This window comes from Desmodus rotundus, chromosome 4, assembly GCF_022682495.2.
Source record: "Desmodus rotundus isolate HL8 chromosome 4, HLdesRot8A.1, whole genome shotgun sequence".
Taxonomy (NCBI): domain Eukaryota; kingdom Metazoa; phylum Chordata; class Mammalia; order Chiroptera; family Phyllostomidae; genus Desmodus; species Desmodus rotundus.
Window position 1 is genome coordinate 170,922,968 of NC_071390.1, and position 18,447 is coordinate 170,941,414.

An 18,447-nucleotide genomic window follows, 5' to 3' on the forward strand; every position below is an offset into this window, starting at 1 on the left:
GGAATGGGAAGCGTGAAACTGAGTCCTGGTGACAGTGTTTGAGACCCTAGAACCAGCTTTACTTGCAGCCTCATCTACCCCTTAGAATTTTTAGTTTTGTGATCCAACAAATTCCTTGGAGTCTAATTAAGTTTGGTTTCCACAATTTGCAGCCAAAATCGTTCTTGCTGATACTACAGCCTGACATGAGAGTACGTGTTGCCTTATGTGTTTGACAGAACCCCGTTTCCAAAAGAATCTCTCTTCCACACTCTGATTTTATCCCTCTGATTGGGTTTACTATATTAATAGACCACTGAAAGCCCTTTCCAGATGTGTGGGAACCACCTTTTCTATACAGTACCCCTGTGGGAAGCTTCCACTTGCTCCCCTCCAAGGCTTATTTGAATAAAGTTTGACAAGAACCACCATTTTCCTAATGCAAGAATCTATACCCTTTTGACAATATGTATCCAACGTAATACAAAATGTGTTTGTCTCTGAACTGCGATGTGCAAGGGAATAGTATTTTTATTTTCTTTAAGTGACTATATTTTAGCCTCTCTTTGTAACAACAGCTTACCATTTACCATAACTAATCCTGATTTTTCTTTGCATCTAGCAACTAACTAAATATAATGGGTATATTATTCTACCAGACAGGTGTAATGTAGGAAGCAGAAACTTCTCTAGGTATATCAGGCAGAAGGGAATTAGCTACTTTGAAAACTGTTGAAAGGCCAGAGGAGAAAGTGTTAGCAGCACGCTGGACCTTTAGCTTTTCCCTCGTGGCTGTGGAGCTGTGGTAGAGAGAACAGTTCAAAGTCGGCTGCTGCTGCTGGAAAGGCTGCTGGCACTTCCACTGCCTGAGTTACTAGGCAAGGACGTGTAGAATTAAGCAACTGAAAATCCCCTCTCTGTTGGACTTTATTTGAAGGAAGATATTTCCTCACTTCTATCTTCCAAAAATTATATAAGTGCAGCTCATTAATGGACTTGCCATTGCACCTAAGCCCTTCGCTATAAGGTATTCTGTAATCATTGTTTTGACTTCCAACCCTCGATAAAGGGGAAAAAGGAGGGAATCCTGGACAAAAAAAAAGTGGGCGGTTCTAGGGAAAGTAGCCACACAGGATGATCTGATCATAAATTCCTAACTGGGAGGATCACTGGCTGGAGCTAGTCATGCCCCAGGCATATAACCTTTTTTGTAAAAGGTTTATCTTTGCTTTGGGCAATCCCTGACCATTGTTACTGTGCATCTAGATTAACACACCTTCTAAATAAATCGTAACCATTCTTCAGAGAGCACAGAATCTTGTTAATATCTTGTAATCTAATCTCTGCCTAGCTTCACACTCCCCCACCTCCATGTAATCTTCCTCAGTTCCTTTCTTGATTTCATAGGAGTGAAAGAAGCTGAAAAATTATTTTACTCTCAAGCATTTGAGATCTTTCTCCCTGGCATATGTGATTAGTTTGGCTCAAATAAACCCTTCTAAAACTTTTTTTACAGGTTTGGACTTTTCTTATGTTGACAGGACAGATAACTTTAGTTGATGTAATTGCTCTCTGTGTTTGTCAGAACTTGAAACAGAGAGAGAAGGAGGGGAGGGGACAGAAGAGAGAGAGAGGAGAGAGAGAGAGAGAGAGAGAGAGAGAAGAAAGAGAGAATATTATGGAATTTGGCAAGTTCACAATTAGTGTGGCGACCTAGAGACTCAGGAGAGCCAGTAGTGCAGGTGAGGTCTCCAGGCAGTTTTGTAACAGTAGGTCATTGTAATGGTGGGGAATTGTAACCCACCCCACCAATCTTTTAACGTTGTTTCTGTAAGTGTGCACTCTGACTAATACTTAGCTTGTAGCAAAACAGCATGTTTGTATAGAATCTGACCTTCAGCCCTGGATCCAGGACAATGTAAAGCCAGGATGACACATCCAGACCATTTCTTGCCTTTTCAGAATGGACTGTGCTCGTCTGCACGTAGAGAACTTTTCACGCCTCTCCCTTGATCTCTTTGTTCTGTTTCCCCTCTCTGCCCCCTCACTGAGATATGGAAACGGGCTTGGTGACATGAGTCCTCCATCTTCCAGGTGGCCAGCACCTGAAAATAAACCACTTTCCTTCACATCAGCACCTGCCTCTGGAAAATTGACTTTCATAGTGGCAGGCAGCAGACCTCTGTTCAGTTACAGGTTTCCGGAAAATTCTTTCCTTTCTCAAGAAGGCTGATCTTTTTGTTTTATTCAGGCCTTCAACAAATTGGTTGAGGCCCACCCACAGTATGGAGGGAAATCCGCTTTACTTAAAGTTCACCAATTTAAATGTTAATCTCATCCAAAAAACACCTTCCAAGTTGACACATAAAATTAATCATCACATCCTCTAGTCTTAGGCATCAAATAAGGTTGCTGTTATTTTAATTATTAAAGATACTGATTAATAATACAGTCATACCTTGGTACTCATCCGCTTTAGAACTTGTCAAACTCCGTACTCATCACATTTTGATGAGAAAAAAATGTTTCAGCCCTAGGTGCTTGCTGGGCACCTGCTGCGTTTGCTAGAACGTGCATGGGTCACGGTGCTGCCCATGCTTCATCGTTTGAGAAAATGCGTCATCATTTGGTACTTGTCACGAGTTCTGGAGCAAACTGACGACGAGTACCCAGGTGCCACCACCTAGAGCTGTATTCTTTCGATAAGCTTGACCTGTGCTTTCCAATACAGTAGCCGCCGGCTGCATGTCACTATTGAGCAATGGAGATATGGCCACTTTTCAAATTCAAGCGTGGTTTGGAAGGCTTGTACAAAAAACATAAACTACTTCATTAATAATTTGTATGTTGATTATATGTTAGATATATCAAGCTAGTGAAATATTAAAACTAACCTCCCCGAATGCTTTGCTTTTTGTTTCCAGCCCCCTGGACCCCCGGACCAGCTCACAGGCATCAGCACTACCTGCTTCCTCCTCAGAGGTATGAGTTTTCATTTTTTAATGTGTCTGTTCAAGAGGCTCCTATTCCATTTCTGTTGGACTGTGATGGGTTACTCCATGGTGCAGGATGAGTTATGGTAAATGCCATTTTTAACTAAAGCTAAAAAGGAAACAAGAGCAACTAAAGACGCAGAACTTTGCCGGCTCAATGACGGTTTGCGTTCAGCTCGTATGAAAACCATGGTAAATCCTGATGGCTTCATGACGACTTTGTCCCATGTGGTGACTGCTCTGCGGTTCCACCAGGGCAAACGATGCCTTCTTGGGTTCTAAGAAGACTGTATCGTCTCACTGTAGCAATGAACTCCTTTAGGCCAGAAGTGAAACCAAGGCATTACTCTGGTGAGCAGAACAAGTCACATGACCTTGCCTAACTTCCATAGGTCTGGGCACCGTGAGGAAGCTCATATACTATTTGGTGAGCATTATTGTTTTTGCCAGTATCTTCCAATCTGCACACACAATATACCCTTGCACTTTTTCACACACAACAGAGGTAACTCTTTCCCAAAGGAAGACTGCCCAAATACCCTACCCAGGTACTCTGTCCAAGTACTCTCCGTCACTTTTAGGGTCTCTGGGTGCTGACTGTGCTCTTAGCGTTAGATTTGAATGTGGCCCTTCTGGGTCTTGTCTGATTCCCGTCACGGCCAGTGCACATCAGTGGAGCAAAGACAGGGTAACAGGAATAAACGTTCCCATTCAGAAAGGAAAAGCACAGAAGATACCCAACAATCTCAAGTCCGTAGCAACTCAGCTGCTCTAGAAAGGTATTCAGAGCCCTTGGTGTAGTGGGATGCTCCTGATTAGTTCCTCATTCTGCAGTCTGGCGAGGCTCCCGAATGTTCCTTCACTGTGAAGTCTGGCCCCACCCTCCAGGCAGTCTTCCCTTTCTGTTCTCTTACTTGGCCCTTCTGAAGTGGATTATGGGGAAGACATCCTTGCATCTTTCTCTCTTCTATTGGGGAAGTTTGGTACTTATGTATAATAATAAGGTGTGAATTAATATTGTGGATGAAGAGCTCAGGGGAGCCCTGCATGGTGAGCCTTACAAGCTCAAATACTGAACGTAAGAACACAGGATGGTCTGAACATTAAAAATCCGTAACTAAAAGTGGGTCATGGTGGGTAGTCATGTCCTAGGATTGCAGCTTCCTTGACAAATGTCAATCATTACCTTAAGAGAACCAGTCTGTTTTCTTTCTGCATCTAAGATAACATACCTTTGAAATATCAGAGTAGTATTTCCCAGGCCCCTTAGGGTACTCCCACCACACCAAAGGGCCAGAGATCACAGAACCCCTTATTATCTTGTTCCCACCACATACCATCTCTCTGATATAAATGTTAAAAAATATCGCGTATCCACCGGTTTAAAACAAGCGTGTTTTTCTATTTTGCCTTGTTACCCAATCCCAGAGATTTCCCTGCTTTGCTTTCTCACACTCCCCAATCTACCATTGATGGGTTTCATGTAACCTTCCTTAAGACGCCTTTTTTATTCTAATGTATAAAGAAAGCTACAAAAGCTACAAAACTGTCATTCTCCAGGGTATTTTCTCAAGCTGTTGAGATTTTGCTTCCTGGTCACTGTAGCCACTTTGGCTCAAATAAACTCATAAAAAAACCTCTACAGGTTTGCACATTTCTTACACCAACAACATGGGCTGTTTCTGCCTATGCTGGTGGTTTCGCTGGCAGTACAGCTTTCTGAGGCTCTTGGTAGGCTTCTTGTCTGTGTACCTCAAGTCAGCTCCAGGGGCCAGCAACCAGGAACCGAAGCCATTCCGAGACATAGTTTATATGTCAGCTGTATTTCTTCATTTTCTGCACTATAGATCTCTCCCTTTGGACTTTCTGTTGGCCACTTTGTTTGTAGAACTTCTGCAGCAAGGCCCCACCCTGAATGCAAACTTTTAATTGAGCTAATTTATGTAAATGAAAGGCATCACACCCTTAGTCCAACCTTTGCCCTGAGAATTCTGAAATGGTTGAAAGTTCCTGGACGGGTTCCACGCTCTTAGTTTTCACTCTTTACCATTTGGAGGTAAATAACTGGTGCCTTTTCCAAACCTGCAAGGTTTTTGAATGTCTAAACTTTATCTTTTCCCTTTCCATTTTCCTTTCGAATCGATCAGCTCTTTTCCTGAGTTTCTTATAATATCTTGTCAGTAGCACCCAATAGCAATCAGTGCGCACTACTGGTGTCCTGTTTTCCAACCCCTTCACGTAGATCCGCAAATACATTGAATATATGATAGTCGTGCCAATTATTTTGTCACTGCCATACAACAGATCAATATCCTGCTCGACTCCAATATTGATTTCCTCTCCTCCTGCCCCCGCTGCTCTGCCACTGGCACGGCAGCAGAGAGACCCACCTGTCAGTACTGATCACAGAGTTTTTTGCTTCTCCCTCATGGAAGTGTGTTCTAGGTCCAAAGACTCTCTGGTCCCCTGCCCTTCATGCAGCAAGTCAGTGAGTCACTAAAGCAGAGAACACAAAACACCCGAAGTTCTTACGCGGCAGTTAAATATTTGACCTACATTTTACTTCAGACCATACGCCCCATTACCCAGGGCCCATTGACCAGAACTAGCGGCCAACCAACTGCAAGGAAGGGTGAGCCCGTGAAATATTTGGAGGTCCTATCTTACACCAGTACCTGTCTACCAAGTGACTCCAGTTCTAAGACTGGAGCCTAAGGAAATAAGACAATTGTGTGCAAAGATACACGAACAAGGATATCACTACATAGTTAATTACAGTAATAAAACTAATTAAAAACACCTGAAAACTAAAAACTGTAACTGTCCAACAAAAAATGACTATATTACTGTCTAAACCTTTTCCTAGAGTTCTGTGTGTCCAGCCCCACTACATTTATGACAAAAAATATACACGCCATGTGCGTTACATAACACCATTGACAATTAGTAACAGTAATTAATACCACGTGACACTGAACCAGTGCTTGCTGTGCTCCAGGCAACGTTCTCAGGACTTCACAACTATTGGCTCATTTAAGCCTCAATAAAAACCTATTTTATACAAGAGGAAATTGAGGCACAGAGATGTGAACACGCTAAGAAACCGTCTATTGAGAGGAGAACTTGGTAAAGGTGTACAGAACGGCGAGGTTGGAAAGAAGAGCCTCCTGCGCAGACTCGGGGACCGGGACATAGGGCCGCTAGAACTGAGGGGAAATACTAGTTACACAGATTCTGGAGGTATGCAAACCGCTCGTGCATGTCTAGTATAGTTGCCTTCGGAGTTCTCTTTTCTCTCCTTTGTCTGCTTTTTTATAAAAAATAAACATGGCCTCCTCTGCCAAGTAAATGGATGCATCCTTTATTTTAATTTTTACACTGTTATTAGGCCTAAATGCCTGAGACATGGAGGAGGATTCTAAAATCCATATTTTGTAAATGTATTCTCTCTGAAATCTAACCGCAGTGTCTTTATCCCTACCAAAATATACTAAATTTCCTGTGAGCAAAAATAATTGTAGTTTTTTCCAAACATTTGTATCGGGAATATGAATGTTGCATCATGGTTATTAGTAGTTTCTTTGAAGGTGTTTCAACATAAATTTATTTGACAAACGTCTATTTTTTTTCAAAGTTCACATCAGATTATATTGGGCATATGTGATTATATTAAAAGCTATCAGGAAACCTGTACTGTTAGAGCATTTAGCAGTGAAAGAATGTTTTGATTACATTTATTTTATTTAAAAACCCTCAAACTGTTATAAAATAAAGGAGATGTAAACATCCCCTGTAATAGGAAGGAGATACAGAAGTCACTTGGACTGCAGGGTGGGAGGGTGTGGGTTGGTGGTATAATGAAGTAACGGGGACCCCCTTCCCTCCTTTCTTCCTGCTTTCTAATGTGAGCCATTGTGAGGCCAGCGCCCCCTTGTGATCTCAGGGTGATCTCAGGGTGAGTGTCACACCTCCTCAGGCTACTTTCTTCCTCCTGTGCTCTGGGGGAGAGAATACAGGTCAATTCCAAAAAGTCTTTCATAAAAAGGAGGAGGCTTCTTTCCCAGAAGCCCGCCAGAAATGTCTGCTCTCATGTTTTCCTGAGCTAGGTCACTGGGGTCACGAGCGTATGATCGCAACTTAGTCTTTGCTATAAGTCAGCCAGGTAACTCCTCGGCTCTCTGCCTGCTGAGCAGCCCGGCACCAAGGAATAGACAAGAGTCACACACAGTAACCACGCTATGCACTCAGCTTTTATTGAATGCAGGTTCACTCAAAGTAGAACTTCAACATACATTAATATCCTGCTCACACTCTAACAATCTAATAAGAGAAATGTAACATACACACGAGAGAATTAGGGAATAATGGACCTGAGTCCCAGAGTCTCAGTCTGTGGGTCTGGGAGACAGCACAGTGGGCAAGGGAGCTGTCAGGGTCTTGCAAGGAAGGGTCTCCGGACATGCTCAGTCCAGCAGGGCAGAGCCTCCAGCGGCTGATGCCAAGGGAGATTGGTGTGATGTGGAGCAGCACTCAGGTGTGTGGGGCTTGGCTCTCTCGGCAGTGGTCTGCAGCATGCCTCAATTATACCCATGAGAGTGGTGCACTCCACCCTTCTGGGTCTTTTTGTTGAATACCTTGGCATCCTTGATACCAAGTGGCAATTTTCCCCTGGAGCCTATGGGTGGTACATGGCTGTTCTGCTTGACACCCCTGTTGGCAAATATGGAATTTCGCCAGGAGCATACCTATGGGGGGTCCTTCTCTGTGGACATAGCTGTTCTGATCACATGTGCAGATATCTTAGGTGTGTCTCCTTGCCAGATGTGTCTGCTCTCACTTAGGTACTTTCCCTTTTGAACCAAAGTGTCATGGCTGACTGGCAGCCATCTTGGTTGACATGAGTGACTCTACTTTATCCTGTCTTGACCAGACCAACACCATTTTACTGGTCCTGCTCTCCACAACTGGTATGCTCTTGAATAAATCCTTATGCTAATTGGCTCATCCCTGAAATATTCACGGACGTGAGAGATAGGATTGCTGTGATCCACTTAGACACTACAGGCCCCACTCCCAGCTGGGGTTCATTCCTCAGGCTGTGTGAATGTAACACAAGGTGGGCAGAATCAACACCAGGGGTGGAGTCAATCACAGTGTCGGCTCGACACACGCCCTAGTACGAGCATGAAGTCCAAAGGGTTCTTCGTGATTGGCCAACCTCTAATACCTGGAATTCATATGTAATAGTAGCCTGTTCAAGTGATATGCTTTACTCACCTGAAGCTATGTGAATTTAAGGAACTTGCTTCACATCTTGGAAGCCTGTGCTGGACCTTCCCTGGAAACCAGAATCTGGTTCAGAGACAGGGTTTCCATAATACTCTGACTTTAGCTATATAATGATGCCCAGATAGGATGAGAGACATAGGACTGGGTTTCCAGAGGGGGAAGGAGTTTGAGGGCTCTAGGCTGAAAATAAAATCTCTTATCTAATAGGAGTGTTGGTGCCTTGAGAAGTATAATGAGCTCACAACAAGTGCTGAAGGGGTAAAGAATGAAACATTGAGATGCCAAATATGCCATTTACCAACTTCACATTCCCCCCCTAAGACTGGCTCACAGCCACGTGTGTGGAAAATGAACAGTAATTGACGATAACCATAGTTCCCTCTGGTGACATGGTCTCTGGGTTGGATTATCTCTCTTGTGCATTTAATCATTTAAGTAATGGTCACAATGTAATTCATAAACACTCTTTCAAGATGGATTTAATTCCTCTGTAACCTCCCCATGATAAGACAGAGAAAGATGGTGGGGGGAGGGAGACGTGGGGCCTAAAGTACTCTTTTGCAAAGGAAACAAAATAAATGGTATCCATATGCTTCCCCATTCGTGTGGATTTTTAAGTCAGAATGAGTAAAAGTCTAGGAAATTGGGTGGGTACCACTAGATTCTGTTTATCCTCACTCAGTGGAGGGTGTTGGGATTGAGGCTGTTCCTGGGACTGTTTCTGGCTTGTCTGCCTTTTGAATCATCCTGCCTTGAGGAAGTGGGGTGGAGAAAAGTTTCCCTGTGGATGCTAACCCTCTGAAAAGTGGGCACCCAGACAGTAGAGAGCCAGTTCAGGAACTTCAAGGAATTTGGGGTTGTCATAAATGCAGGAGGGTTTTATTTATGTGTATAAGAAATGAACATTTTGGCAGCATCACAAAAATTTCCATCACTGTACAGAAATATTGTCCTGTGGTTCTCTGTATCTAGCGAGTTTTCAGAATCATCAAAATGACTACAAGAGGCCTGAATAACTGCTTTGTTCAGAATTCAGCCCACTCATTGCCCTTGGGATTCTTACTCTCAAAACAGTGGTTCGATTCCCAACCCCCCTCAAAAAAAATTTAGACTATGATAATCACTTACGTATCTTGATCATGGTCAGAAATTGATCAGGTGTAGGAGTCAGAATAGGTTAAATTGTTTGGCAGAATCAGACAGCCGCCTAAACTCAGTGCTAAACTCAAAATAACACCAGCTGATTTCTTCTCCCTTCTCTGTGACCACAGTGCGTCAGCTGGCCGCTTCTGCTCAACATCCCCCTCACTCACATGCTCAGAATGCAGGGTCTTTACGTTGTAGTTTCCAGACAGAAAAGAAAAAACACACACACACACACAATTTGGCACATTGCATATTGACTATTAAAACTTCAGCCTAGAAATAACAGGTATCCCTTCCGTTGTATTCTAGTGGCCAAAACAAGGCATGTGGCTGCCTGTCTGTGCCTTACAGGGAGCAGAAAACTGCATCCCTTCCATATTCCTGTAAGGATAAGTGGACACTATTAGAGAATAATTATAATGACCACCCATCTAAGAAAAACGGATCTTGCTTACTCCAAATGCAAAAATACTCTGGGTTTTGGAAAGGAGCCCTTTAGAGTCCTGTTGCAAATCTTTGTGTACCGGTGACCATTTTAGTCACTGCATTTCCTAACTCAGTGTAGCAGAAAGCAGTTCAGAAGGCAGTGGTGTTTTACAGCATGCGTCAGCTAGCTAGGGCTGTGACAACAATGTTCCACACACTGGGAGGCTTAGACACTATGAATACAGTTCTTTACAGTTCTACAGGCCGGAGTCACTTAATCAAGGTGTGAGCAGGGTTGGTTTCTTCTGAGGTTTCTTTTCTTGGACTGTAGATGGCTGTTTTCTCCCTATGTCTTTACAAGGTCTTCCTTTTTACACGTCTGTGTCCTAATCTCCACTATTTACAGGGACAGGGGTTGTACCTGTACCTGGATCAGGGCCCATACTCATTTTAATGACCTTGTTAAAGGCCTTATCTCCAAACAGGCACATTCCAAAGTATTGAAGGTTAGGTCTTCATCCCCCTTCAGTATGAATGTTTGTGGGACAAAATTCATCCCATAACACAGCATAATAGAAGTAAAATTTAAAATAAAAAATATAGACTCAGTGATTTGTCCTAATAATCAGATGCTGGACCACAGGCAATGTAACAGATTACTTCAACTGAGGGGAAAAATGGTTTGGGGACCGTGATCTATTCCCAAGAAACACTTACAATAACTAGTAGTAAAGGTAGAGGATACATGGCAGAAAAATTTACAGCTCACTCTACATCCATTGGCTTCCCCTGTATCTTCCAGATAATTTTCTAGGAGAGACTCATTCTCACCGATGAACTGAGTGAACAAGGGTGGTACCTTGAAAAAAAATGGTCTAGGCAGAAGGAAAAGAAAAGCATGTCTCATGGCCTCAAAGAGGGGCTAAGATAAATTTCACAACTTTGCTATTTTGGGAACTTTGAAAGTTGAGCATACCTGCCTCTTACTGTCCCAAATGTAGGATTCCAAATTCCTGATAGATTTTAGTCGTTAAGCATGAGAAAGAGAAATTAGAATTTCTGGGAATTTGAAGGAATTTTGAAAATCGTATTATTTTTCATAGCACTCTGTGTGTTTTTACTAATGCATGACCATAAAAATAGCAGACCCTTTTCTGCAGTAGATTTTCATTAATTATCATGAAATGAGTGTCATTTTATTCTCTATAAAATAAATTGATACATTAATAAGCGCATAGTTTATTTTTATTAATTAACATATTGTGAGGTTTTATAGTTCAATAATATATATGAATGCTCTCAACTTGATATCCGTTTTCCATAATAAAAATGCTAAGAGAAGAGCTAACACAAAAGTTAATGTCAAAGGAAATAATTTTAAATGGAAAGACAATATAAAATATTTACTATTTATAAATAATCATTATTAAAATGAATTTGTAAAAGACCAAATCACTAATTGCCCTATTCAATCGAATTTGACCATATTTGTGACAAATGACAAATGTTGCAGAGGTAGAAAAATGTATTTCCTTTTGAACTGATGTTGGTCACATGTTTAAAAGCATATTCAAAAGCATCTTCAGATTGGTAGATAATGCTTCATGTGATGAGCTTATTTCATTTTTTCGTAACAAAAGGCTTTTGTGTGCTTGTCCTGATTTTTGTTTGCTATTGAGATTAATATTGCTCTGCAGTATTAAAACTGATTTTAGAGCAGTTTCTCGTTTCATGTTGGAATATTCCACAATCACATTCTCATTTTTTTTTCTTGCTTTGATTTTGTTGAAGTGTTTACCAGGAACTGTAGCCTATAGCTAATATTCAAACACTGCAGATGCGAGCAAACTTTAATAGGAAGTATTTGAATAACAGAACATTCAGGCTTCCTATCAAGGTTAACAATACGGCACAGAATCATCCATTGAAATTGCCAATCAAAAAATGTATTTGGCTTCCTGACCATGTTATTTCTTGGAACAGTACTCGTAGGAGTTGAATAAAGTATTCCATGCATACCAACTTACTATTATTTCTGTTTGCAAGAATTGCTCCCCATTAGCAATTCTTGGACAGAGCCATGAACACAAACCTGTTATAACAAGGCATGCGCCGCAGGTAATACTGATCTCCCGCTGCTCTGTCCTGTTTTCTGGAAATGTCGACCTCCCTCCTTGGCTTCCAAACCAGTTTTTCTCTGGACAGTTTCTATGTTGCCAGTAAAGCTTTGATTCTGGTAGGGGAATTAGAATACTTTGTCTATTTTCTTGATTTCTTGATAGATATTTCATGAGATTCAGGATTTGAAAAAACATAAATTTCCTAATAAAGATGGGGTAGGAAGTCCCCCATGGAAACACTATCCAAATGAGAAAAGAGAACTTGTAATTGGGTATCAATACTGCCACTTTTCTCAAGTATAAAGGAAGGAGGCAAGTTACCCAACTCAAAAGAAAGAAATGATAAGATTGGATACGTGAAACTTTAAATTAGAACTGTGGTTTTCAGAGTAAGTTCCCCTTATCACCGATATCAGTGTCACCTTGGAACTTGTTACAATTGCAAGTTCTTGAACTCCTGCACAAAACTGCTGAAGCAGAAACTCTGAGGGCGGAGCTCAGCGATCTGAGTGCTAAAACCCCTCCCGGGGATTCTGAAGCGCAGGGAGTTTGAGGACACCTTCCTTAGATGAGCTCTGTTGCGAACACCCCTCCTCCAGGGAGGAGTTGTTGCCTTTCTTCAGATTTTTTAATTTGTTAATTATTTTTCAATAATTTATATGTAACTCCCCCTTCAAAGCAGAAAGGAAAGAAGCCAGAGTGGATAATATCTGTGAATTTCTACGTGTACTCTTGTGAGTAAAATTAGAATATTTTGGTCTATTGTTTATTTTCTGGTGGTCTTAATCTTTCACTACCTACTTGAATAAGAGTAAATACACTTTGTTTGGAGGGGAACATTTCTCTGCAATATTTGGCAAATAATTCTTCTAAAACAATATTCATATTCCATAATTGTTTCTGAAACATCACTTTATCACTCGTATGTTTTTAGTAACAATAGTAAGTTATCAAGTAGTTAAATTGAGATACAACACTCACAACATACTTAAGTGTTGTGCAAAGCATCATAGAATATACCGATATGAACATAACTGCATCCCTCAAAAACATTATGGGGTTGTGGAGTAAGAGAGAAATGTAGCTTAATACACATATTAATCCATATATAGTATGTTAATCAACTATAATATAATACAATGTATTAATCTACATATATATTAATCAACTATGACAAAACAAAAATAAAACCTGTGATAAAGGCATACATAGCACTCAGAAAAATGTGTATATATGTTTGCACACCTGTGCACATATGTGCACATGTGTGTATACACGTGCACCTCCAGAAGGTATCTGGCCATTTAATATTAAAAATAGAGACATTTATTGAAGAAGACACAAGATATAAGAAACATTGTATATAGGAAAATGATGCCCCTGTCCTTTTCAAAGGAGGCATTTTGGGACCTCACATGTTCTCCCAGTCGCCATCAGCTGTCCTGTCGTGTTTTCCTGAATCTCATCTGAAATCTCTTCCCTTTCAAAGGAGATTTTAATTTTAGGAAAAGCCAGAAGTTGCAGGGCACTAAATCTGGGCTGTAGGGTGACTGAATCACCTGGGTGATTTGATTTTTTGCCAAAAAACTCTGCATGAGACGTGATGCGTGAGCAGGTACACTGTTGTGATGAAGCTGCCAATCATCAGTTGTCCATAGCTGTGGCCTTCTGAATCATCCTAACCATTTCCATGGAGCTTAATGCAAAATTTGATGTGGATTTGTTGCTCCACTCAGTCATTTTGAATGTGAAAGCCACACAGTACACATACTCACTCAGCCGTGTCTACTGCCCCCACTGACTAGTACAGTGAAGTCATCATTGTTCATGCATGTGCATTCCAGTCCACTCTCCTTGGCTGCCAGTGTATGTTGCTGTTGCACAAACTGTTCTTGTTATAGTAACAATGGCTGGACTTTTTCCAGACAGACCTTATCATATATATGCATATGTGTATATATAAGCAAATATGTATATAGACAAAGGTATATCGGCAAATAAATAAATAAATAAATAACTTTATCTAAAGGGGCACTTCCTGGAACATTACGTTACTCAAGATCAACCATTCCTTGGGTTGTTACATTTCGTCTCCTGCAGTAACAGTGTAAGGATGCTTTTAGTGCAGAGGTCAGATGACTCACCCTTAGCTCAGATGCTCACAAGGAAATGGTTGGGCCACAGGGCAGCTTAACCCTTAATTGTATCCATTTCAATGGTTGCCACAGATTCCCACAAGTGACATTGATACTTTTCCTGAGAACCACCGAAAGCTGTCTGGCTTGGTTGCCATGAGTCACTGTGAGTAGTTGTGGCCCAAGTTAATGATTAAAGTTACATGGAAATGTAGCTGTGATACAGGGTTTTTACATCAGTACATGTTACAGAAACCACTGCTCTGCAGATGGCAGGAACTCTGTAAGTAGTGTCAAATTCAAGGAAATGAGGTGGGAAAAACACCCAGTTTTCTAAAACTGAATACACTATGTTATATTAAGATCACTTCATCACCATGGATGTAGCTTGTTCTTTAATATCTTCAAAGGACTTCTTTGAGTGCACTTGTATGGGAGGGCTCATATTTGTTCTTCAAATGAATCCATGCCAGTATTTTCTGATTTCAGTTCTTTCTGATGAGTGAGTTGGTCTAGAAGCCTGCCGCATTTATGATTGCTTTTGCTGTGACATCCCCAGCACAGAAGCGACTACTTGTACAAGATAATGTAAAATACATGTTGCTATGTACATAACCTCAGAATCAAGACAAAACAACTTCTACTACCAACAACCAACCAATGAGAACATAGAGGAAGGAATGTTGAAAAAGGCTATCCGATCATTGGATGTTGCTCCATATATATTTTTATTTATGACACACCACCTCAAAAAATTGCCATTTCATAAGCTCCTATTCCTCACACTCACTCCCAGGCATGGTATCATGAAGTTCACATTATAGCGTGTGTGGGATTCATGTTCCTCAATGTTTTCAGGTGGGAAAAATACTTCTAGATATATAACACAGCTCTAGGTCATTCACAGGTATACGTGAACACGAAAATTAAGTCTATTTGCGTGTTAGAAGTAGTTCTGGATGTCCATCTGGCTTGTTTAATCACAGTATAGTAATCGTGACATTATAGTCACATCCGCCCTACCTTTCAATCCATGAGAAATGAGGCTTTAGGCTTTCTCAAGAAATTTTTATATCCTTTGCCTTTGTTGTGTTATGTTATATACAGCATTCACATGAGTGTATGTATACATATACACATGCATATGTATACACACACACACAAATACATATTTATCAGTATATCTATCTCTATCTCTATGTGGTGTACATCTATCTACCTGGATCCCCTGGTGAGCTCGGGTCATCTGTGAAGATAGTCTGTGTGATCCCTTTTCTGGGTGGCCCTCCCGGTAGGCCATATTCCTTGGCACTGCCACCATCGCTCACTTCACATACCTTCTTGACAACATTTATTAAGTGAAGGAATAAATGTTTGTTGTCATAAATCAGAAACTCCTTGAGGAAGAGACTACTGTTATTTATCTTATTTATCATTTTATCCTATAGATCAGGGATAGCAACTGTGGCTTGCTGCTTTTTTTTTTTTTTGTCTACTCCATGAACTAAGGATGTTTTTAAGTTTTTAAATAGTTGAAGAAAAATAAAGACTTATTCATAACATCAAAATTGTATAACATTCAAATTTTGATGTTCATAAATAAACTTTTACTGAAACACAGCTGTACTCATTCCTTTATATACAGTCTGTGACTGTGTTCATAGTTGCAACAGAAAATGTAACCTGTAAGTTCTAAAACAATAGTTGTCACCAGGGCCAACTTTGCTCCTAGGCCCCAGGGACATTTGACAAAGTCTGGAGACGTTTTTGTTGTCACAGTGGATGAGGTGGATACCACTGGAGTCTTAGGAAGAAGTTGGGATGCATGTAAATATTTTCCAACTAACAGTGCACCCTCCTGCCACCAATAATTACCTTTCATCACATTTTGGTAGTGCTAAGGCCGGGACACTTTGTCCCTAAGTATTTACGACCTGGCCCTTTACAGAAAATGTTTGCTAAACTCCACCCTAGACCTTAACAAAAACTAAAGGGAGCAGAGTTTCCTGTGATAATTTAAAGATAGAAAGTTGATAGACATACATTTAAAAATATGAGTAATCACAAATTTAAACAACTTTACTGAATTTTAGTTTTGAAATAAATATGTAGAAAACCATAAAATCAAAGTCAAAATAGTCAAATTGTTCCAACCGTACTCAATAACTAAAAACAAGAAATCTAAAAATTGAATAAAATTATGAAAACAGAGATACAAACACATAAACATAAAATTAATAGTTTATTCTGTGATGTGTGCCCAACAACTAGGTGATTATACTTTTGTAGTTTCAACTCGCTTGTCTTGGTTTAATGCAGAGAATAAATGAGTCATCTCTAGAGTCAAGGCAACTCTGCTTCTCATACTTCAACAGTCAGTTTAGAGTTTTCCTTTCTTAAAAAAAATGTTACTGGGTGTGCCCTTTGTACATGTGAAAGCCCATTTCTGGTTTTTAAGCCAAACATGACATGAACATAATACAAAAGAGACTTTCAATAGTAACGAGTCTTCAATGGTCAGAGACAGAGTAATAGGAACCACAATTGGGAATTTCCTCTCTGACTTATAAGGATCTTATATCAAGTCACCTCTTAAAAATCTATACCTATAGTATATGGCTAAACTTATTGTCAACTGGATTATATTTTCACTTGACCTTTTAACCCTGCTTTTTGATTTTTAACAAAAGCACAGGAAATATTTCCTTCTCTGGTAGAAGGTAGGAATGGGAGGTGTTCTTTCCCCTTGTCCATTAGGTCATACTAGTCTCACATTTTTTCTATTTGGAAACCTGACTTTGAGTTAATATATACCATTCTAACATGTCAAAGATGTTAATTTTTAATTTGAAACACTTGTCTTAATAAGAATGGGTGAGATCATGTTCGCTTTATTGTGATAGCTGAACAGTCCCCTAACAAGTGCCTAATGAAAAGAAACAGTGATACCGCAGCTTTGTCTCATTCTAGGCAACAATAATAAGGAATGGCCCCAGAAAAATTGATAGCAGATTCCACGTTTAATGCAGTGTTCCAGAAATAATCTGGTTTTGACATAGTGCAGAGTCAAGGACAAAAAAGGAGGCTGTGGTGAGTAGAACTAATTGTTTCCAACACTCGGAGAAGTGATGATTAAGATGCTAGTCCAGAAATCAGAAATACCTGGGTTTGAACATCATCTTTGACACTCACAAGCTGTGTGATCTTATGAAACTATTCGGCTGTCCTGAGACTCTGTTTCCTCATTGATAAAATGAGGATAGTGACAGCATGCACCTCACACAGTGGTTAGAACTGTGAAGCGGCATGACACACCTAGAATGTGCACTCTATGGTAGCTTTAATTACTGTAACCCTGTTGTCATCTGGGGGTACCTCTTCCCTCCAGAGAGCTCATTAAACTTGGCTCAAACCTCAATCCATGTCTGCGATATTCCAAAATTCTCCCCATGACTCTGCCACATTCACGGGACTCCCTTCCTCAGGCTTCCCCAAACCCCTAAGCTCTTGCATTCTGATGAAGCATGTCTGTTTTCCTTGGAAATACTTTGGGGCAAAAACTCTTGTGTGTTTATGTACAACTCTTTACTCACAAATTGGATTTAGTTTGAAAAATTATTTGGAACATTTGGGACGTAATGTGGGAGCATTCAGATGTTGGAACCTCCTGCCATGGGGTGGCATTTACCATTGTGTTCCCCTTCTTCCCCCTTCTTGCTTCTTCCTTCCCTTTCCACTTTGCTGTGCCTCCACCTCCTTCTTCTCTGTGACCTCCCTCCCTTCCCCTCCTCCTCCTTTTAGGCCTCCCTGTCTCTGTCTCCTCCTCGTTCCCCTTCTCCCTGATTCATCTGCACTCCACATCATCTACCCTCAACCCCAGATGCAAATTCCTCGGCATCCTCTACCCTGCATAGCTGTTGCATCAGACCTTGGGGGGCTTGGGGGAGTATTATTTCCTCAGTTTCTAACAGGCATAGGGTCCTACTAATTTATTCCTAATACAGATTCAGACCTAGATTTTTAAAAAATGCAGATGTCTCATCTTTTTATCTAATTACTTCATTCTCTGTGTTTTATACCTCATAACCTCTATATTCTCTGTGTGAATGCTCAGGGCACACCCCACCTGTGAGACCTCCATGTGGCACACCTTGTCTTCCACCTTTCAAGGCCCAGAATGTTCTGCCTCCACTTTTCTTATAACCTTTAGTTTCTCATGCCTTGTATTGGGTGATCTATGAATATTATATTTTCTATCATATTTTGAAGGGCTGGAACTGGGCCTGGCTCATTTTGGCTTCTACAGTGTTACAGAAGAACATAGTGCATGATATATGTGTTGTTTTTATGTAAGTCATA